Source organism: Otolemur garnettii, unplaced genomic scaffold (assembly GCF_000181295.1).
Source record: "Otolemur garnettii isolate 467f Iridium unplaced genomic scaffold, OtoGar3 scaffold00196, whole genome shotgun sequence".
Classification (NCBI taxonomy): domain Eukaryota; kingdom Metazoa; phylum Chordata; class Mammalia; order Primates; family Galagidae; genus Otolemur; species Otolemur garnettii.
The window spans coordinates 987,546-1,011,245 of NW_003852591.1; the positions used below are offsets into that span (position 1 = coordinate 987,546).

Genomic DNA, 23,700 nt, shown 5'->3' on the forward strand with positions numbered 1-23,700 from the left:
CCTGATGCAAAATATTTATTCCAAGTTAGTTATTTTATGCAGTTTTCCCCCTTAACAGACTTGTGATAACCACATCTATTTTAAATCTGTAAATAATGTTATCAAAATCTTTAGAATCTCACAAAAATTTATATTTTACAATCCACTTGGAATATCAAGGCTGCAAGAATAACACATTTCCTGTATCCATTTTTTTTACAACTGTACCCAAGAGGAAAAAGAAAAACAAACAAAAACCACATATGCTTGGTTAAGGGCTAAAGTTACCCCAACAGCCAAAAATAAAATAAAATATCCAAATTATTAGCAAACTGCCAGGTATTCTTTAAAATCTTAAACTCACATGTAACCTCAATTTAACTGGTGTGCCTTTTGTAGTCAGCCTGACTTGAGTTTCCTTTGACTATCTGCCTTAGATCAGTAGGGACTTTGGGCATTGCTGTAATGGATTTGTGTTGTTTAATTCAGCTTCTTGTTCTTTATCTAGAAGCACTCTGACTGTGATGTGGGGAATGAAAGGCATCGCGGAGAGGCAGGGTTAATCGGCCTTGCAGAGAGGACAGCGGTAAAGGGCTCTCACAATGGAGGAGGATGTTAGGGTCCAGGAGAGGGTGTCTTTGTTAAGAAACATCTTTCAACAATTGGAAACCTTTTAAAGAGCTTTTGAGGCACAACCCAACTTACTAAAAAGTGATGCCTTGAAACTACTGATGCCCAGAAGTAAAAGCTTTCTCCCTCAGAAATTCAGGTTAAAATTGGTCTTGTTCTAGAAGCACTCACTAGGGAATTGTCACGCTTCCCCAGCATGGTCATGGGCCTGGCTCACAGTGTTACTGACTGATTATTCAGGGGACCATGAGCCCCGCCTTTGGAGTAGGCAGGTGTGGGTTCTGCCTCCATCTCTCTCTTGCACACAGTTGCTGGTGGTTAGTTTTTCTTCGCTACTGATTATTGAAGGTTTTAGGGCTGTAGATGTTGAAACACAGTGAGCGTCTATGTATTTAAGCATTTCTCGTTGCTGTATTAAGAGGAAGAAAAAAAAGAGATGAAGTTAATAATATATTTTATTTAGCCCAGTCTATATGACATATTGGCATCTCAACATGTAATCAATATAAAAAAGTATAGTGATACTTTACATTATTTTATTCACTATAACTCTTCAAAATCGGTACATATTTTATTCTTATAGTATATCTCACTTTGGACTCGTGCCATTTCAAATGATTAGTAGCCACATGTGACCACTTCCTGCAGCAAAGGACGATACGGTGACCATATCTGGTGTGTAGTAGAAGCACAGTGAGTACCTGTTAAATGACAGAAGGAAGACACAGAGAGGAGCAAAGAGAGGGAGCAAAGAAGACAGTGGTTAAAACTTTAAAGGTGAATAAACAGAGGGACACTATTTTACTGACCTTGGAGTGTCCTGGCAGTTTCTACCTACAACAGCTGAATGATGCTTTACACTTTTATTTCACAATTGTTTTCAAATGGATGACCTCATTGGTACGTACCTTCAGTATTGATTTAGACAGGCCACGTTTTACTGCTTTGGGTGGTAGGCGGCCACAGCTGAGACTTGGGTTACACGAGTAAGTGGTTTAACCGGCATCCAAACGCGAGTCCTTGAGTCTGAGTCCAGTACTTACTCCTCACTCCTGTGCACTTTCTCACTGGTGTGTGTGAGGTGTGCCTGTCTTCCCCGTGTGCATCGTAACTGGGTGTTAGTTATGGACAGATATGAAAAGATAGACTGAGTAAATGTCATTTAATACAGAGCAGTTTAGAAACAGTTGGCTAGGGTGGCGCCTGTGGCTCAGAGGAATAGGGCGGCGGCCCCATATTCCAGAGGTGGCAGGTTCAATCCTGGCCCTGGCCAAAAAACTGCAAAAAAAAAAAAAAAAAAAAAACTCCTCCAAAAAAAAACAGCTGGCTAAAGGTGAGCCCCTCAAGTCTGTCTTTAATTCAGAAATCAAAGATGTGGTTACTAAAACCAAGAAAGTAGTGTGCGTGGCATCTGTCGGCATTAGGAAATGCTGAGTCACAGAAGGCACATAGAAATTTCAGTGAGTGGAAAGACTTTATGAGAAGGAGTGCTATGTGTGTTCTCAGCTGTCCCTCTGTGTGACCAGTTCTGCTCTACTGACCTTGTTCTCCAGCAGGAACGTGTCATGATTTCTGTTTGTAGTTTGTGGAGAAGTATCTTTTCTCTTGCACAGAGGGAAGATTCTTAACCAGCATCGTCCCCCTTCAGTGCTTAAGTTATTGGATTTTGTGGCTTTTTTGTTTCTTGAGCCATTAAAGTGGTTGGTGTTACTGTGCTTAACATGTAAATAAAAACCTAAAGCAGATATTCCTGGATGATTCAGTCTGTTGTGGCTGAAAGTTAAAGATGAATCAAAGTTAATTTCTAGAGTATTTCTAGAGTAATTTCTAGTGAAAACATTTCGTTTCATCAGCCTTCTGGGTGGAGGCCAACACAGGTCACTCTGCCGAGCACGGTGTGTTAATTAGGTACCAGGGCACAGCACAGACTCTACAAGGTGTTTGAAAATTTGAATTTGTGAGAAACAATTCTAGTTTGCAGAAAATGGCATTTATTGAGAAAAAGATAGGCCTAAAACGTAATGTTAAGCTTTCCCCGTGTCAGTACATACTGTAAAATATTTTGTTCCCTATTGCTTATCCTAGGATAATGAACCAGGCAAGACTTTTTCAAAATCATGCAAAAGTTATTCAGGTTTTTGTTATACGGCTATCCACTGCTTAGATTTTAATTGCCCCAAGCTGTAAGCAGAAAAGTTAATTCTAATTTATCCTGTGTATGTGGGAGAGCATTCACAAGGAGTTACCTACAAAACCATGTGAATGTCATCATGCACTGTGTGCACTAAGGATTGAAGAGTGGATAGCTCGTACATGGACTGTAGTTTTTCTTCACATGAGTGGAACTTTAAAGTACCTGGAACTTAACCTTCCTGTGCCAAATCCCAGATTCTAGAGGCACTTTGGGGCCTGCACAGTCAGACCTGCTCTCCTTTCCTAATAGGACCTCTCAGAGTCTGCATGGATGGGGGCCCAGAGGCCTTCCCTGCAGAAGGTGGAAGGAGCTTACATAACACTTGATTGCGCAAGTGGCTTTCTGAAAGTCTCCGACAGCAGATCTCAACCCTTCCTGAGCATCAGAATCACCTGTGGAGCTTCAGGACTTTAAAGCCTCCCAGACCCATTCATTTAAAATCAGTCTCCCTAGTGCTGGTGTGTACATCAGCCAGGATTTTGATTTGTCGTTCAAGAGGTTCCTGAGATTTCTTGACTCTGTAATCACAGTGTATCTGATGTATGTTTTTTTTTTTTTTAACACCTATGTGTTTATTGGTATTGACTTTTGATAAATCTATAGAACGATTTGACTGTTTCAGAGATAGGAAGACCTGGTAAAGATTGACATAGGGCTGCTTTGCAGGAAGCTCTGAAGGGAACAGGTTCCTAAGAGCTGGGAGGGCAGGGGTCACAGGAGAGAAGAGGGCCAAGTAGGCCAACGCTTAGGGCCTGTAGGAGGAAGGGAGACCAGCTGTACAGGAATCTGTCTAGATGGGTTTAACTAACTGGAAACTGCATTTCTTCATATTTTATGTATTTCTTTTTTGCCATTCTTTGTTTGAATAAAGAAGAGACATGATTGACGATCATTGCTTGGAGAACCTTTTACTTCTATTTGAACTGTTTTGAAGGTAACCATTTGTAGGAAATCAGACATCTATTTAAATTGGCAGTTTTTCCACCACCGTTTTTATATTTCACGTAGTCTTGAACATAGAAGCTTCCTTTAAACTCCCATTTCTGATTTCTGATAGATTGCAGGGACGAGTGAGGTGAAATTCAGGAATAATGGGTGTGTCTCTCTTCATTTATTTGGTAATGGGCCTGTGTTCACGTTCTTAACAGTTAACGGAGATAAGTTGTCAGAAGCACTCCCCTTTCCTTGGGTTGATGTGCTAACAGCACCGTGGCGTGGCGGATGGGTGTGTTTCCATCGTTTGAAGGCCTCAGATGAGCGTGTGAAAGGGCACTGGTGCCCTGTGGACCTGTGCCATCCCTGATACCAGTGTCTGATTTTCTAGTTATTACCTGTAAATATGAGTTCTTCCTTACTAGTTGTCAAGATGGAAAAAAGACTTGAGGGTAAGAACATTTCGGGACGGAACAGGAGGATTATTTGTCATTTTCTTTGGGTCTGAAATTTCTTCCCCAGCACTCTTTCTGCTTCTCAACACTCACATAAAGGAGGATGATGACAAAATGGTCTGAAAAGCTTTCTGATTAAGCCTGAAGATGTAAGATGATACAGCAGCTTCATCAGAAATGAGTTTAAAAATCTTAATTTTTTTCCCCTCTGATTATAAAGATCTTTATTATGGAAAAATTTTTTACAATAAAGTGTAAAGAAGAAAATAAAAATCACCGGTATTTCCACAACCTGGCAACAACTATTAACATTTAAACTATTTCAGTGTTTTGTTTTTTTTTTCCCATGAGGGGCAGGCATGCTGTTTTATATCCTGTTTATTAATTTGATATTTTGAGCAACTTCCTTTGTCTATAACTGTTTTAAATGCGTAGTTTTCACTGGTTGTTTTGATGTGCACTTATTTCCTTGTGTCAATATTTAGTGGAAACACTATTTGTGAATCTGCTTAAATGCTGCTGCTTCCTGCACAGAGATGACTTTCCTGCATGGAGGAAGTTGGACACGTCTCCACTGGGCTTCTGTAGAATGTTGGTTATATAACTGCTGTGACGCTAACTGTATCTTGTTTGTATGTGCATGTCTCATTCTTCCTCTAATATTTATTGAACCCTTCTTTGGAATAGGCACTGTACTAAGACCTTAGTACAATGATAATGGAAAGGAAATTGAAAAAACCACCACCACCGCCACCACCAAAAGTACGCAACAGAAACCAGTTTCATAGTTGCATTCAGTTTTCCTAGTCTGGGGAGATGCAGACATTACTTAAATCACACAAGTAAATATTAAATTATAACTGTGATAAGTGGTTTTGAAGGAGAGGCAAATGGTGCTTATGAGACAAGTTCAAGTGAATAAGGATTGGGTATTGTCTTTGACCACAGATTTAAAATGATCTAGATTCTTGTGCTTCTATAACGGTCAGTGCAGCCAGGAACTACCACATCCTGCTCAGAGGAGCTAACGTGTGCCCGCGGTGCTCAGTGTTGAGGATCTTTGTGGTTCCCTCTGACCAACTCAAGTACATTCTAAAGAGAGAATGTGCCGTGCTGGAGAAGCCTGTAGAAAGGGTTTAGAATAATGCCTGGTTGGGAAAACTGGACCACGTGATTCTGGGGAAAAGCTGGCTCAGGGAGGACATGCTTTAGTTGTGCAGTGCACAGCAGTAGATCAAGGTGTAGGAAAGAATTCCTGCAGAAGGTGGGATGTGTTACAGCTCTGCTGGTTCCCTTTTCTTTCTGAGATTCCATGCCCCTCCTTTTACTTTTCATTTTTTTTTTCTTCTGGCTTACAGCAGCCACAAAATCCTGGACTTACGTGGTCCTCTTGCCTCAGGCTCCCAAGTAGCTGGGACTGTGTGCCCTTATGCCTGGTTAAATATTTAATTTTTTTTTTTGTGTGTGTAGACAGGCTCTTGCTATGTTGCCCAGGCTGGTCTCGGACAGCTAGACTCTTGCCTTCAACTCCCAGCATGCACATACAAACAAGATACAGTTAGCGTCACAGTTAGCTGAGATGATAGGTGTAAGCCATTGAACCTGGCCTTCCATGCTTTTTTTTTTTTTTTAATTCAGAAATACGGAATGCTTCACAAATTTGTGTGTCATCCTTGTGCAGGGGCCATGCTAATCTTCTCTGTGTCGTTCCAATTTTAGTATATGTACTGCTGAAGCGAGCACCCTTCCATGCTTTTTAAGATTATCTGAAGCTATTCAACATCAAATGGGTAGGTACCAAGAGGACTCGGAGGATTGTTTTCAGCCCACCTAAATGTAGGTGTGAAGGAGGAGTGTTCACTCATTCCCTCCTCCCAGAGTGACCCTCTCTGGTCTCAACTGTGCAGGCCAGAGGAAGCCAGAGAGGCTTGGGAGCCTCAGCAAAGCTGTGACTCCAGTTAGCAATATCTCTTGATGATAGGCTCTGATACAAGCAGGTGCTTCAGGAATTGAGATGTGGGATGAAGCCTGATGTCTTACCGGGGTGGAAGGCCATCTTGACGTGGCTCCTGCCCTCCTTGCTGCCTCCTTTCTCCTGGCTCCCTGTCCCCGAGCCGTGTTTGTGCCAGTGGTGACTTCCTTGCGTAACGTGGCTTGTCCTTTAGGGCTCTGGCTGCTGCTGCTGCTTAAATACTCCCCTCTGTTGCTGAATAAATTCTTGGTCTTCTTTCAGGACCAGCTAAAAGTTCACGGCTTTAGAGGTTTTCCTGCTGCCCGGTGTTGGTTACTTTGTAGCACACCCCTTTGTTGTAGTACCCTTGACATTTTGATTGCTGTTGTTCAGCTTGCTCATCCAGACTGTGGCATCCTTAAAAGCAGCAACTATGTATTTCATTTCACTTTTTGTTGCCTGAAAGGGCTTAGTAAATGGCACATCCTGGGCATTCAGTAATTTTTAGAGAATGACTAATTCTCTATTGCTTTACCTTATCAATACTTTATTGTGGCTGTGGTTTTGGAGCTTAAAATTGTGAGATATGTAGTTGAACTTTTTGACTGGTTAATTAATTAAAACCTTTGAGAGGTATATAAGTGCAATTTTCTTGAGTTCCTTGTTAAATATGCCAATAGAGAGGGCGTTTCTAGTTTTCACAAGACCACTTTTTTATTCTTATATATTTTTTGAAACAGACTCTCACTTTGTCACCCTGGGTAGAGTGCTGTGGCATCATAGCTCACAGCAACCTCAATCTCTTGGGCTCAGGTGATACCCTTGCCTCAGCCTCCTGAGTAGCTGGAACTACAGGTGCCTGCCATGATGCCTGGCTACTTTCAGAGCTGGAGTCTTGCTCTTGCTCTGGCTGGTCTCAAATTCCTGAGCTCAGCCAATCCACCTGCCTTGGCTTCCCAGAGTGCTGGGATGACAGGCGTGAACCACCCACCCCATCTCACAAGACCCCTTTAAAGGCATGTTGGTTTACCTTCTCTTAAAATTCCTTAAAAATTATGAGATTATTATATCTTCAAGAAGAAATACATCTTAAGCAGGACTTAAAAAGGGTAAATAAGACTAAGAGGAAAATTGAAAATCCTTCATTTTTAGATAATTGTGGTAAAGAAGTGAGAGGCGTTTACAGAAAGGTGATATTAACATGCATTTGAGAGTGAAGGGCATCTGTGGCAAGAAATGTTCTAAATTAAACCTTGTGTAGACTATGGGGAAGTAAGAACAGATTGTGTCTGATATGGTGTGGAGCTCATGGTTTGCAAAAGACAATTAATAAAATGTTCCCAGACCACAATCAGGCTAGCAGGACATACTTTAATAAAAGCTTTGTAGTTCAGCGACACCAATGGTCTGCTTATCCGGGGCTGATGAGACCCTGGAAGATCTGATATGATTAGGCAGAATTTTCTGAAGATTGATGTCTACCAGAAACTCAGTTGTTAACATGCAGTGAGAAACAAATTCCCAGCAGACAGGTATGAGCTAGTGTAATAAAAAAGTCCTGTTTGCCGTAGGTAGATTACTGGGCAGCATTATTACATTCAGAAAGGTTTTGGTATGTATGTGGAGTCAAAGCCGGCGGGGTGGATGCAGGCGTTGAATCTACGAGGTGCTCCTGCAGGCGGAGCTGCAGGAGGGCTGCCTAAGTTTTGTCTTTGTCCTCTGCCAGCGTATCAGTCTAGATCTCTTCGCAGAGTTGGTCTACTGGACGTTAATCCTTTTTCTCATAGCTTCTGGCTGATTCTAATCAAAGTAGGGTTTGTCTCGTGTACTACCCTGTCTACCCTGGGCAGCTTCAGTTCCTCCATTTTCTGAATTACACAGTATTCAATTCCAGGTATTGATTCATTAACTGGAGCCTCCTGTTACTGTTATCTTGTAGATACAGACTGTTACGTTGTTTAGGTTTTCAGAATATTATATTGTTCATCACTTGTTCCATTGATAACACTCTCTGGACTTGATGAGTGATACTCAGATTCTTTGTAAGAAAGAACTGTCGTGCTTGAGAAACTTCCCTGGGGTGACTGTCTGCGTCTGTCCAGATTTGTTCCTCTCGTCTCCAGTCTCTCCAGTTGTACCCATCCTTTGCAAAATGTTCCTTTCATCCAAAGCCACACCATCAAACTGCATATTTGTGTTTAGTGATTGGGTGTCACCTTTAGGTTAAGTGATGGGGATTCGTGTTGGAAAAAAATACTTAATTCTTGATGCTTATGGTTAAATAATGTACTCAAAGCCCCCTCCAAAGTTGGGGTAAGTTGAAGGTGGCCTCCTATTGACTTCTCCTGATACGTAAGTGATAAGGAGAAAGATGGCTAAAAGAATTTGTGTGATATATTTTAGTACGGACTCAAACAGGGAAACTATATTAGAGTTTATTAAAGAAATTCTTTCCACTATTCTAGTTATAAATACAAAGTTGGGTGTTTTGTTATGTTTTATAATTGGGGTACATTGTTTGATATGTGCTACTTAAGAAATCAGTGGTTAGAGGCTGGCCACTTGCTCCGGGGCTGGTGGGTTCAAACCTAGCCTGGGCCTGCTAAACAAAAACTAGCCCTAGGTGTCATAGTGGGCACCTACAGTCCCAGGTTCTAGGGAGGCTGAGGCAAGAGAATCGCTTGAGTCTAAGAGTTGAAAGTTGCTGTGAGCTATGATGTCATGACTCTCTACTGAGCATGACAAAGGGAGACTCTATCTCAAAAAGAAAAAAAGAAAACATATGAAGGTGTAATAATAGCCAACCGTGCAGTTAGTTATCTTGGCCTGTTAGTCTGGAGAGGGCCCTTAGAAGTTTTTCTTACAGAGTCCTTGATCCCATACTGTTACCAGATCAGTAAAATACACCCAAGTTTTGTCAAGAAAATATCTCTGACGTAGTAGCAAAGAAAAATATGCTTAATTTTGGCAAGTGGAGAAGTGTCAGATCCAGAGCGTGTGCTGGTTTGTTTGTTTTGTGTTTTCATTGGACTGGCAGAGTCCACGTCCCTTTTTGAGCTCTATCCAGGCTCACACCATGACTGTTCAAGCTTTCAGCAAAATACGACGAGCCAGGCCTTGAGATTAGAAGTAATGTCAGCGCTAGTCCTGCTGCGGTCTGTGCTAGCTCTTCTTTCACCAGGACCGCTCCTGCAGACTTTATCCCTAAGACCAAGGCTGTGCCAAGGTCTTTCTCTCCTTACATGTAGAGGGATTCATATTCTTAAGTTTTAATTATGTGCCAGGTATTTGCTAGGTTCTCTGTATGTGTTATTTCAGGTAAGACTTTTTATAATCTTAAAATTAGGAATTAGTCTGTGCATTTCAGACGTGGAGTTGTGACTTGCCCTAAGGGTATGTCTGGGACTTGGCTTCCCATCCAGGTTGATAACATAGCCCAGGCTTTCCCTACTGGACTGCAACATCCTGTGCTCCTCAGAAGGGAGCATAATGGCGTGGAGAACTTTCTCCGTCTCTCTCCCAATGTGTGGATCTCCTTCCCTACGCAGGGGCCAGACCATCAGGGCAACTCTCCACTCATCCGTTCATCTAACACAGTGGTTCTCAACCTTCCCAACAGATACTGATTGAGTGCTTGTTTGTGCCAGGTGGTATTCTAGACCCCGGGGATATGCTGCTTACTGAGCTTTCTTTGCCCTCATAAGGTTTAACCCAGTTATCAAACTTACTGTACAGGGAGTGTGGGGTAGTGGGGAGCGCCTGGGTTTTGGAACCAGTGCCCCTTGGGTTTCTTGGCCTGGTGCTGGGCTTACGGGACCCTCAAAAGTGTTAGTTTCTTTTGCCCCACCCCTTTCTACCTAAGTTTTATGCTCCTGGCCAACTCTTGTTCCTTGTTTATTCATTGACGGTTGTACTTTGAATTGTTGACTTGGGTTTGTTTGTTTTTCTTGGTTCAGGATAAGTCTGTTAATCTTTAGAAATGAGCATGTTCCGCAAAGAAATTTGGTCTAAGTGGTCAGTTTCTCTGATTTTGAATATTGAGAAGGTGGTATGGTAAAAATGCTGTCTTTTTTTTTGCTAAAATGTTATGTTTTTTGCTCTTGTAGCAAGCATTAATCCTAATTGCACTGTATATGTACCGTTTTGTATTATTTTGAGTAGCATTGCTGGTAGTTTATCATGTTGTGTCATTTTAAAAGGTTTACTACATTTTAAAATGTAATATAACAAGTTAATGTTAAAACTTATTAAAAAGAGTATTAAAATTACATTCTGTAAAATTCACAGGGCAAGTGCTATTCATGTGGAATTTTTTTCTTTAGGCTCTGTTGTATCTTTTAATAAATTTAAATTATTTACTGACAGACTTTAAGGTAAACTAAACTGACACATTTCAAAATTCCCATGTAGAGCTGAGTCTCTTTCTAGGAATGGTCTCTGTGTGGCTAATGGTCAGTTTCTAACCAGTGAAGATAATTATTAATAACTTCAAAGGTCAGTTAAATGTCATCTTGGTAGAAATATTAGTTTTGGCGGTGGTATAATTAGTCACTTTATGGAGGTTCAGTTTCCGCCGTGGGTACCAGTGCTGCCATCTTCCCCAGTCCCACAGGCGAGGGACTTTAGTTAACTCTGGTTTCATTTTTCTCCATCATCACCTCTAATAGGTTTCCGTATCTTACCAGTTTTATCTCTAAGTCTCTCTTAAATTTTCCATTCTTTATTCTCACTGCTCTAGTTCCAGCCCTAGTCATCACTCACCTGGGAAACGGCAGCAGCCTTATTGTTATACTGGTATTTTTTAATTCATTACTTTCCTCTTTTAGACTCTCTTTCACAACTGCTAAAGTTTTCTTGGGAGAAAATAAATGCAGTTTGTGTGCACACATCCACTCGCACATCGTGACAGTCCTAATAGATCTTTTTGGTGGTTACTCATTGCCTATAGGCTAACCTAAGCTCCCTACAGGTTGTTTAAAAAGTCTGCAGAATGATTTAGCCTTCCGACACCAACCCCCCTCAGACCTTCTCCCAGCTCTGTTGGTTGGTTCAAGCAAATGAACTGTATGTACTATTTTCTTTGCAGTTTGGTCATTAGATGTGTTTTGTTGGTGTTATTTGCTGAGTGTGTGATTCAGAGTTTTGTTTGTCCAGGCAGCCTTTTCATCATAAAAGGCATTATTTTTTTGTCTTGTTTGTACACTGTATGATACTGGGTCCCACTATGTTACCCAGGCTGAAGTGCAGTCTGAATTCCTGAGCTCGGGTGATTCTCCTGCCTCTGCCTCTCGAAAGGCTGGGACTGTAGGCATGTGCCACTGTGGCCATGGCTGGGGCATTTTTAGCATCTCAGGTGGCAAGGTTTGCATTCTGCTTGCATTCAGTAATTGATCCTTATAAGGTGTGGCCGATTTTCATATAGAATTTTTTTCTTAAAAGGCTGATGCCCCAAATAATAACAAATTTAATTACGGTCCTTTAGTCTGATTTGTTAAAGATTATTATTTTCCACTTTCACTATTTGAAAGTTCTGAACTAATTTTATAAATAAAATTAAGTTTTCAAATTCATCATTAAGAATTGTAGGATTTTCCTTTGGGAGGCCAATGTGGGTGGATTGCCTGAGCTCAGGAGTGCTAGACCAGTCTGAACAAGAACAAGACCTTGTCTCTAAAAAAAAAAAAAAAAGTCTGGGCATTGTGGTGGGCATCTGTAGTCCCAGCTACTTGGGAGGCTGAGGCAAGAGAATCGCTTGAGCCCAAGAGTTTGAGGTTGCTATGAGCTGTGATGCCATGGCCCTCTACTGAGGGTGACAAAGTGAGATCTGTCTTAAAAAAAAAAAAAAGAATTGTAGCATTTTCTTTTGCATTAATAAGTATAGTATGCATTTATACTTACGATATCTGACAGAATTACAAGTCCTCCAAGTTTTATCTGAATGTTTCCTTGTATTTAAAGGCAAGTATTTACATACGAGCAGTAACTCGCATTTCATGCCCTGGGCAGTGGATAACTAATGCTCTCGGGATGCTGAGATTTGATGGTCACCTGTGTAATCACATGATGATAGACCTCAGATGCCAGAAATGATGGAGAGGCTGGCTTATGGCTCCCTGGCTTTCTGGAGGATGGGGCTGAAGTGAGATGACAGACTCTGAATGGCCCTAACAGCCGAAGCAGAACTTGGGTGCCTCCCTTTACAAATTCACCTCTTGTGACTCTCATGAGAAAATTTCCATGCTACCTTTAGACTTAAAATGTATCTTTGAACAGTTGTTATTTCAAACTTGTTTCCATGGTTTGCACCCTTTGTTTATTCAAACACCGAGTGCGCCCCAGCCTTTTCTGCCTTTCTTCCGTTTCCTCCCCCAGATGGCTTTTCCCTCTTTACCCTTTGGAAACTTCCTTATTCATTGTTCTTTCTGGATCCCATTGAATTGATCTTCTAACCCAGTGTTTGTCGGCCTTTTACATCTCCCAGCACACTTGAACCTATAGTTAAACTTCTGTGACACACTTAAATTATGTTGATCCAAAAAAGAGTGGGGGAAAAAAGAATATACTTACCGGGCTTTGAACTTCTTTTGAAAATGATTTAATTAATGTTTAAAAATTTTCGTGGCCAACCTAATATCTTCTCACAGCAGACCGGTATGCTGTGGTACACCAGTTGAAAATCACTGTTGTAACTTTTATGTTCTTTTGCTGTCCTCGAAATTATACTTACTTAGACTTTGAATTGTATTAATTGCCTTATTATTGAACTATATTGTATTAATATCCTGCTTCGGTCAACTGTTAGATGACCCTGTTGTCAGAGTCCTTCCCCGTGAATTAGGTTGTAAGCCTGTTCAAGTCCTGTTTGGGCCGTGAACTTCCACTTGAGTTTTTGTTTTGTCATTCACTGAATGTTTCTTAAATTCCAGTGGAGGGAAGAAGGAAGCGTTTGATTAACTGTTTGCATTATCCGGCCCATCTGCTTCCTGTATATCAGACCAGTTTCCATGTAGTGCCTTTTGCCCACGTGGTCAGAAGCACCATGCACATGTAGATTCTGATTGTTTTGGAGAGAAGAGCATTTAAGAACTAAATTTTTAAAGTTTACTCTGTGAGGCTGTGAACTTGACATTAGTGTATCTTCTTGTCACCCTGATATCCAAGGTGACTTTTCTGGTATGAAACTAGACAGCACACTTTGAGAAATGTCTTGAGAGCTTGTGCTCTGGGGCGTCAGGACTGTCAGATCAGGAAGTATGCCATTTCAAGAAGAAAACCTACTTGTTTCATCTTACAAATGAATTCAACGGTATACACAGACCATCTCAGGTGACTTGTGACTATTTAGGCATCGTTACGTAAATAAAGTCTTATATATCTTATATGGCAAGTTTTCTGAATTCATGCCTTACAACGGAGCAAATTCAACTTTAGGGAATGTTTGGGGTTGATGTCAGCAGTGGCTTCCTTGGGTGGTCAGATGTCACAGATTGGGCTGGAGGGACGTTGAGACTGTGTGTGTGTGTTTTGATCAATACACATCCATTAAGAGGAAAGAGTGTTGGGTTATACATATTAAACATTATTACTGTTTTTAATTTTTAAATATTTCAAACAAAATGGAAAGGGTAAGGAATAATATAATGCCTTCCAGTGTCTGTCCCAACCCTTCGGGCTCCTAAGCCCCTGGTCTCGATACCAGCAAGAAGGAACCAGGTATGATGAGGATAGAAGTACAAGCTGTGGAAGGCGGGCTAGCCCTTACTTGCAGGGTAGCCCCAGGCAACCTCCGCACTAGTCTTTTATTGAGCCTGAACAACACAGGTGAGGGGAGTAATTAACAAATGACTACGTGCTGGAGGATTGGGCTCTTCTTCCACAAGGAACACCTGGGGACGAATGGCCCAGGGTCCACACCCCAGCTGCAGATCATCTTGCTCAGATGTCGTCTGGCTCTCGGCATCCCCTACAATGTCATCACATCTTAATATTTTGTCATATTTGCTTCAGGTCATAAAACATTTTGGGAAGAGTTGAAGCTGCCCTGTGACCTCCTGGTGGGGATCCGGGTGACCTCCTGAGCCTGTACTGCTTGCTCTTCTGTTGAGTGAGAGTAAGGTGGCTTCTCAAATGCTCCCTTCTCGTCAGATGCCGCAGTGAATGGCTGAGTGGTGGTTTCCTTTAGGAGGTGAAAGTTCTGCACCTCTCGTTTTCAGGTGGTCCAGGCTGCAGCCTCCACAGAGCAGGAGCAGAGCTTCAGAAGAGGAGGAGTGCACAGCACACGGGGCCTTTGAACGCAATGAGAAGAGTACATTTTGAAAAGTTAATGTGACTGAATGGGCGTTTATAGTCTGATTAGTTGTTGAGCTTAAACAACATTCAGAGCCCCTAAGAGTTTGTTGAGATTACTGTTAATCTGTCTGAAGTCACTAAAACTAACTTTTTTTTTTTTACATGAATATTTCGTCCCATAGTTTCCAAGGGTGTTTTCTTCAAGTTATGTTAACGTGGCTGGTTTTAGTAATTCTCCTCTGAACATTTCCTCCAAGTTAGGGGATTCTGAATCCCTCTCTTTTGTTTTTTGGTACTTAACGGGGGTTGGTTTAATTATATGCGGTGTTTTTCTTTATTGTCCACTGCTGGAGTTATGTCAAACTTTATCATGTTTTACAATCAGGATGTAGTTTTGATAGGTTTCAGAAAACAAAGAAAAATGTTTGTACAAAAATAGAGGGTTTTTGTGTGTACTTTTTAAACATTTTTCCTCATACTACTTTTCTCAGTCTACTCATTTTACCCAATATTGCAGGCATGGCTACTAATATAAAGTATTAAGTGAATGCTAAGAAAATATTAACCTTTTGATAAACTATCATAATTGAGGGAAAACTAGAAAACTAGAAATAAGAAATGCACCAGTAATCCTGTTACTCATAAATATCACAATATTGTTGCTGTATTTTCCAGTTTTTACAGAAAACAGAAAATACATATTTGAGTTTGCAGCTAACAATATACCTTTTCTTGTAGGGTTGTTGATCATAAGCTAGTAATAATAAATAATGACTGAGTTATAATTCTATATACTTTAAGGTGGAGACTCCACAATACTATGGTAGAAACAAATGCTTTGTATCAATAGACTTGGCTTGGGATCCAGGCTCGTCCTATTATTAAGTTAGCTGTGTGACCTTGGTCAGGTTACATAACTATTCTGAGTCTGTTTGCTCAAATGAAAAAAGAAAGTGGCCAATAATGACTACCTCACAAGGGATTAAATGGAATAATGCCTAGGGCTTATTCATACACACTGTCCTGGGAACACAGTGATTACTAACGTGAGAAGCAATATAGGATGGTATAAAAAGAGCCAGAATGTTGATCTAAGACCATCTTTGGTTTAAATTCCTGTACTTCTTAGTTTATCTTAGGCAAGATTTATTATTTGACCGCTGTGGTAAAGTGGAGATCATGATACCTATCTCCTACAATTGTTATGTTTATGTGAAGTAGAGAATATAATGTGTCGGGCATAATCCAGACGCTCGCATAGTGACTCTCCTTATTATTTATAAGGGAAACTCCTTAATTGAAAGACAGGTTTAGACATTTGACTATTTAAATTAATATCAAGGTGGAAGCTTCTAGATGCCCTAGATTTTGTATTTGTGGTTAATGAAGACTGTAAAGGGTAGGCATCTTTAAAATATGTAAAGAGGCATTTTTTGAGAGCTCCTCACGTGTGTAATGAAAAGGAACTGAATGTAATTATTTACTGGTATTGAAATATCTGTTACTATTACTTGTATGTACATCTACATCTGTTCCTCTTAAACTGGGCATCTTTCTTGGCAGTTCCACATTTCCCGTGTACTTCTTGCCCTCAATTTTCTTTTCTTTTTCTTTTTAATTAATTTTTAGACGCTCCGAATTTTATGTTATTTCTTCTTTTTGTTAGCCCATTCCATTTTCACATTGCACTTTTTTCTTCTTTTTTAAATTAATTATACCTTTTTGAAATATATATATTTTGAAATATATTTTCAGGGTACATGTGATAATTTAATATATTCATATGATGTGTACAGATCAAATCAGTGTTATTGAGAGATGTATCACCTTAAATATTTGTCTTCTTACTAGAAGCATTGAGTTATTCTCTTCTGTTTTTATTTTGGTTTATTTTAATTATTTATTTATTTATTTTTTAAGAGACAGGGCTCTTGCTTTGTTGCCCAGGGTAGCGTGCAGAGGGTATTCACAGATGCCATCAGAGTGCACTGCAGCCTCTTAACTCCTGGGCTCACATTCCTGCCTCTGCCTCCCATGTGGCTGGGACTGCAGATGTGTGTGCCACCACCCCTGCACACTCACTTTGTCTTTTTAATGAATGTTACATACATACAAAATTGCCATTTTTATCACTTTATACTTCATTGTCATTTTATATCATAGAAGCAGTACTCTTTTAAATTAAATTGAGTTGTTGTGAGGTTTTAGAAAATGAGTTTGTGGTGAATTCAGGCCAGCTGTGCGGCTTGTCTGAGCGGGCAGTCTGGTTTGCAGTCCAAGTTGCCAGTCCTGTGCTCACTGTGCCGTATGATGGATCTTTTTCCTCCTGGTGGCCTCCTGGATAAAGGTTACTTTGCCTTCACTACATACACATACAGCCCACCTTGCAGTTTAAGAGACCATCGTTTGGTTTCACTTAAAGTCAGTAAAAGCAGACAAAATACATTTCATAACTTTTGCCAGAAAACTAAAAAGTCGTTGTGTTGGAGATTGGCACTGAGGGCACTCAGGGTAACATTAAATTTTTTTTTATTGAATCATAACTGTGTACATTAATACTCTCATGGGATACAGTATGTTGTTTCCATATATACAAAATTTTTAAAATTTGTATTTGAGTGGCTTGCTTAAAAATAACTTAAGTAACACAAAGCATTCTTTTAATATTCTAGAATGAAGAGCCCGTGAAGGCCACTTACCTTTTATCTGAATTTTTTAAAGGGATGTCTTAAGAGCATTTGAAAGGGAAAAAATAATCCTCCTTCAAGTTATTAAAGACCAAAATGTTTTCTAATTTCACTTGTTATGTATTTTTATTGCAAGTTTCTGTAGTAATAGGGCTGGCCTTAGAATAGGGGCGTAGTGTATTCTTGTTTGAATGAAAGACTATCTCATGACTAGTTACCAATTTGTTACAGGTCTTAAATTCTATTTAGCATTGCAAGGGCTTTCATTTAAATTCTGTCATTTAATCCTCACAATAATCTCGTAAGTTAGGCAGGAGGGGGATTTTCTTCATTTTACAGAAAATGTAGAAGTGCTGAGGCACCACTATGTGATGACTCTGGGGTTTGAATTTCGGACTTCTGGTTCTAATTCCACACTTCCTGGTCCACACTGATCTGGAAATATTTCAGTTCTTAGTATTTTAATAATTGTCCATTTATTCAACAGTTTTATTTAATGTAAAATTTTAAGTTCCAGGCATTTAGGGAATGAATAAAAAGATAGGGTTTCCACTTTATTCATTTATTTATTTTCAATGGAAGATTAATTTATTCATTTAATACTGGAGGCGATATCTGGAGCACATCAGCACTGTGCTAGGCACTATAGGAGCAGAACAAGTGCCAGTGCAGTGTGATTCCTGCCATTGTCAAAGACGACTTCCTACTTCTTAACAAAGACAAGGCAGGTAGAAAACAATTGTGATTCAAATAGTGCGTGGTAAGTGGTATTTTTTTATTTTATTTTTTATTAAATCATAGCTGTGTACATTAATACAATTGTGGGGTACAGTGTACTGTTTCTATATACAGTTTAAAATACTTTGATCCAACTGGTTAACATAGCTTTCGTGTCTTTTTCTTAGTTATTGTGTTAAGACATTTATATTTTACATTTAGAGAGATTCACATGTACCCTTATAGGATGAGCCATAGGCGTGGTCCCACCAATCACCCTCCCTCCACTCCCTGTCCCCTCCCTGTCCGCTCCCTGTCCCCTCTCCCCTCTCCTCTCCCCTCTCCCCATATTCCTGGGTTAAAATTGGGTTATAGGTTTCCTGTGAAAACTAAATTAGTTTCATAGTAGGGCTGAGTACATTGGATACTTTTTCTTCCATTCTTGAGATACTTTGCTAAGAAGAACATTTTCCAGCTCCATCCATGTAAACATGAAGGAGGTAAAGTCTCCATCTTTCTTTATGGCTTCATAGTATTCCATGGTGTACATATACCACAATTTATTGTTCCATTTGTGGATTGGTGGGCACTTGGGCTTCTTCCATGACCTAGCAATTATGAATTGGGCTGCAATGAACATTCTGATACAAATATCTTTATTGTAGTATGATTTTTGGTCTTTGGGATATATACCTAGTAGAGGAATTATAGGATCAAATGGCAGGTCTATTTTTAGTTCTCTAAGTATTCTCCAGATGTCTTTCCACAAGGAACATATTAGTTTGCAATCCCACTAGCAGTCTAGAAGTGTTCCCTTTTCTCCACAACCACGCCAGCATCTGTGATTTTGTGATATGGGCTAATCTTGCTGGTGTTAGATGATATCTCAAAGTAGTTTTGATTTGCATTTTTCTGATGATTAAGGATGGTGAGCATTTTTTCATATATCTGTAGGCTGTGCGCCGATCTTTAGAGAAATTTCTCTTCAAATAAATCCCTTGCCCACCCTGATATGGGATCGCTTATTCTCTTCTTGCTAATATGTTTGAGTTCTCTGTGGATTCTGGTTATTAAACCTTTGTCTGAGACATAACCAGCAAATATCTTCTCCTATTCTGAGGGCTGTCTGCTTGCTTTACTTACTGTGTTCTTGGCTGTGCAGAAGCTTTTTAATTTGATGAGGTCCCAGTAGCGTATTTTTGATGTTGCTTTAATTGCTCGGGGGGTTCTCCTCATAAAATATTTGCCCAGGTCATTTTCTTCAAGTGTTTTCCCTACAGAGTTTCCACTTTAGAGGATGACTGTCAGTGAATAGAAAGGTAGATAAGGAAATTATTGTGCTCATAGTAACAATGATTGGAACATAGTAGATGCTCAATAAATGTTTATGGAATGAAGAAATGAGTGAGCAAAGTGATAAAAAGGAAATAAAGAAGTGAGTGTAGTATCTAAATTTAGATAGCCTAGGGAAGGTCTTTCTGAGGAGGCGACTTGTCAGGCAGGCAAAGAACATTTTGGACAAAATGACCAGCACAGGCTGAAGCCTTGAGACAGGAAAGAACTTGACTTATAGACGGTCACCTAAGATGGCCCTGGAACTAGAGCACAGTAACCTGGGGAGACAGAGTTTCCATAGGAAATTGAAGAGAAAGGAACCAGTCACATAGGACCTTACAGAACATGGAGAGGAATTTGGCTCTTATTCTAATGTTGGGAGATAATACTCTATACCTCATGTGTTTCTATGTATAATATCTCTGTTCTGGACTGTCTTTTGAAGGATGATTTGTACAGTGAGCAATCTTGGAAGATAAAGACACCATCTCCTTCTGGGGTAGAAGGCAGGCTTCCTGCCAAAAGGTTCCTGTTCACTAAGCTCAGGATTATTCTTTTTTAACACAGTGTACATGTTGTGTAGGTGTCATCTTGCCCTCTTTGTGTCACCTGCTGGGAAATGGGGCTTGAGGGACTGGCACCAAAAAAAAAAAAAAAAAAAAAGCCAATATTTTGCCCACTGTGATTGCTGTGAGTGAAGAAGTCTTTTGTCTCTGACCCTGGAGTCTGATGTCTTCTGCTGGCATCCATATAGCCACAATAAACTACATCATTAGCTTACAAGTGGGGTAAAATTATTTTACATCCTTCAAAATTTTTGGCATCTAAAGCCATAGGAAGCCTTGGAGGGTTTTTAAGCAGAGGACTAATAAGATATAGTTTAACTTTTCAAAAAGTCAGTCTGACTGCTTTGTGGAAAATGATCATGGGTAGAAAGGAGATTAATGAGGAATCTGAGGTGGTTGTTTAGTTGAGAGACAAATAGTGGCTTGGACCATGTGGTTATAGTAGGGATGGAGAGAAGTAAAGGGTTCATAGTGGTCTGTGGGGGGTGGAATTTATAGGTCTTGACGGAATTTATGAGTATGTGGGGGTTGGAAGAAAGAAATGGAAACTGAATTGTAGGTTTTTGGCCAGAGTAGTTGGGTGACTTTTGTTGAGATGGAGAAGCTTCAAGATGGACATAAAACCTGTAAACATTTCTAATATACTGTATTTGTATATTACAAGGGATGTAATGATTATATTGAGCGGTGCTGACTTCTCGTCTTCACTGTAGCCTTTTTCAGCTATTTATTCCATTTGCTTGACTCTATGTGTAGAAATTTTATGCTTAGAATTTCAGGGCAGGGAAGAATAAGAAATAGTTTTTTGCTGTTTGGGATCAAAGAACCATTGGTGTGTACTTTTCTGGGGACAGCATTTTTTCTTGTGTCCTCATGAATTTTCAAATCTATTAAAAGTTAAGAAATAACAATGCTTGCAGTCCCCTGATAAGTGGGTTGCCTCAATAACAGTAAATTAGATTAGCTTGGGTGGATTTATTTTTCAATGAGCCATATTGATTTTTACCCAAAGTTCATTTCTAGGAGTTTACAAATAAAGTCTTTAATATGTTTCAGGGTTTTCCCTCTTTTGAGATTAGATAATGCATTTTTTAAATTTTAAATCTGCATAAAAGATGGGCTATTCTTTAATTTTTAAGGGTAGTAGTTGTGTTGTGATCACTTATGCTTGATGTAGTAGGATGAAGGAAGCCAGTGCCTTTGGATTAATTAATTCAGTTTGTCATCTTCAGTCAGATATTCCTTTTTTTTTTTTTTTTAGACAAGAGTCTCAGTATGTTGTCCTCAGTTGAGTGCTATGGCATCACGGCTCACAGCAACCGCAAACTCTTGGGCTTAAGCAATTCTCTTGCCTCAGCCTCCCAAGTAGCCAGGACCACAGGTGCCCACCACAACGTCCGGCTATTTTTTTGTTGTAGTTGTCACTGTTGTTTAGCAGGCCTGGGCCGGGTTCGAACCCGCCAGCTCCCTTGTATGTGGCTGGCACCCTAGCTGCTGAGCTACAGGCACTGAGCCCATTCAGATATTCTTCAGGATAACTTCTTTCTTTATTTTGTTGAGGATTGGTTGAGGGTACAGAGACCAGGTTACACTGATTGCATTTGTTAGGTAAAGTCCCTCTTAGAGTTCTGTTCCACCTCCAAGAGGTATATCAGATACTGTGACCCACCCATCCCCTCATTCCTTCCCTCTCTCCACTCTGCCCTTCCCACTCCCACCATGTACTGAGTCATCAGTTGTCCTCATATCAATCAGAATTGATTACATTGGATTCTTGCTTTTCCATTCTTGTGATGCTTTACTAAGAAAACTGTGTTCTACCTCCATCCAGGTTCATACAAAAGATGTAAAGTCTCCATCTTTTTTTAGTGGCTGAATAGGATTCCAGACTTCTTGTTTTGCTAATACCAGCAGCTGATTTCAGAAGGAAAGTAATTAAAAAGTTAAAAAAAAAAAAAAACAACAAAAAACAAAACCCAGCCCTGCATGGCCCTTTGTTAAATGCCTTCTCTTTTCATCTAGGGAGAGTTTGTTTTCTTTGAGCTTCTGGCCTGTTCATTGTACTGAGAGAACGATTTCACATTCCTGATACCCTGTAGATAGTTTTAGGCTGCGCTAGGAACCTCACATGAGTTTTGATTTATTCTTGTACCATCTTGCACGTGTCCTTTCATTTCTTTCATTCTGTGGCATTTTCTTTGGCGTGTCTCGGTTTTTCCTTTTTAGAAAGAAAAAGTTGAAAGGAGAAGGAAGATGGAGCTTGCCAAGGTTTTGGGGGGTCAGGGAGCAGTTAGACTTAAAATTATGATTCAGTTATATTCCACCAACAATAGGAAATCAACAAGGAAGAGATTTAATTCCATTTTAAAGATTATCTTAGGAAGGATGAACTAAGGTCATAGAATCATCGTGTGGGTTGTGAGGTTTTTCCGGGTGACCTGAGTTGTTTTTAATGACTATAATGGGCTCTGAAGAGATTTCTACCCGAAATGGAGTTATGTCTGATTTTTTGAGAAGACAGATAACCCTATTCTTTTGCTTTTTGCTTTTTGTAGATCCATATTTTTAGTTTTTAGAAGACAGTTTTAAAACACCCCCAGATCGTAGAGTGGTATTTAAGCCTCCCAAGATATTCAGTCTTTGTTACTGAGAAGTGAATGTCTTGCTGCCTTAGTGTCCCTTTATGCAGGTTCTTTAAAAGAGCTCAACATTTTGTCATTAATTTTGTGCTATAGGATAAATGCCTTATTCTTTTACAATATTTAGGCTGTGTTTGGAATTAATGGCCTTCTCTCACCTGTCTTCCCAACTTCAAAATAAAACCAAATGGAACAGACTTTGTATCCTTCAGAATGTGAGACTTTCTCTAAAGGGTTGTTCTCTGTGCTCTGGCTGTTGAAGTATAAAGTGCAGCCTGATCTGTCCTCTACCTCCTTTCATCCCCCCCCCCCCCCCCGTTTTGGATCAACACTTGCATGTTCCCTAAAAACTCTTCTGAAAACGGATCAGAAGCCCAGGAGGAATCTCACCTGGAAGCCGGCAATTGATCCATATCATACCTGCCCCTCTCCCGCCTGTCCCCATCTTCCCTATGTCAAGGGCAGCAGAGAGCGTGGCAGGAAGAGGTGGTGGTCAGGCGGGTGTGGGTTTGCCCCTGAGCTCTTGCTCATTAGTGTGTGGCCACAGGCAGCAAATCTCAGCTGTGAAATTGAGACCCCCCCCAAAGGACTTTCTTGAGGTTTGGGGAGGCTCGAATCTTGTATGTCGAGGAACTTGTGCTTGGGTTCAGTAGCAGCTGGAACACAATGTGTCTGGGAAGCTACGGTGTGTTCCTCTGTGATCCCATCTTCCCACCTATCTGGAGGTGACCGTTGTCCTGAACTTAAGGTTCAACATTCCCTTGCTTTTTAAAATAAGTAAATATGTAAGCAATACATCATTTGTCTTTTTGGCCTCTGTAAAAATGGCATCATGACATAAATCAGGGGCCATCCAGGAGAGTGTAGCGCTCCTGCCTGTCATCTTGGCCTTTGTTGGATGGCATGGGGGTGGGGTTGCAGTTTTTTCTGTGGTGTGGCTGGAATAGAGTGGTTTCTACAAAAAAAAAAAAAAAAACCCTTTTATTGTCAAGATACTCCCTTCTTGGTCCTTTAGTTAGAGTAAGCTTTTTCTGATGCCAAATCAAAGGGAAGGATGGCATTATATGACGTGATGGGGTGTGTGTGGGATCAATCCAGTAAATTAATATATGAAGGTTAATGGGAGCCAGATTCACTACTCTTCTGGGGAAGAGAAGGGTGAAAACTAGGTGGTGAACCCTTGGTACTGGGTTGGAATCTAGGTTTCTGTATGAAACTCAGGGTTTTCAGTGTACGTACACAGCAGAAGGAAGCACAGAAGCAAGTGTGCTTGTGTGTGTGCTGGTGTGCGTGTGTGTGCGCATGTGTACTGGTGTGTGTGTGTG

The 23,700-nt window shown here is 40.3% G+C and overlaps 1 protein-coding gene and 1 non-coding gene across 9 annotated transcripts in view; one reads left to right on the forward strand and one right to left on the reverse strand.

The window, feature by feature from the left end:
- Window positions 1–23,700, forward strand: part of SIPA1L1 (signal induced proliferation associated 1 like 1) — a 385,188-nt gene that overhangs the window by 54,483 nt on the left and 307,005 nt on the right. The gene's annotated exons all lie outside the window — the stretch shown is intronic.
- Window positions 5,828–5,934, reverse strand: LOC111721880. The gene has a single exon (XR_002770880.1). It is a non-coding gene; the product is annotated as a U6 spliceosomal RNA (small nuclear RNA).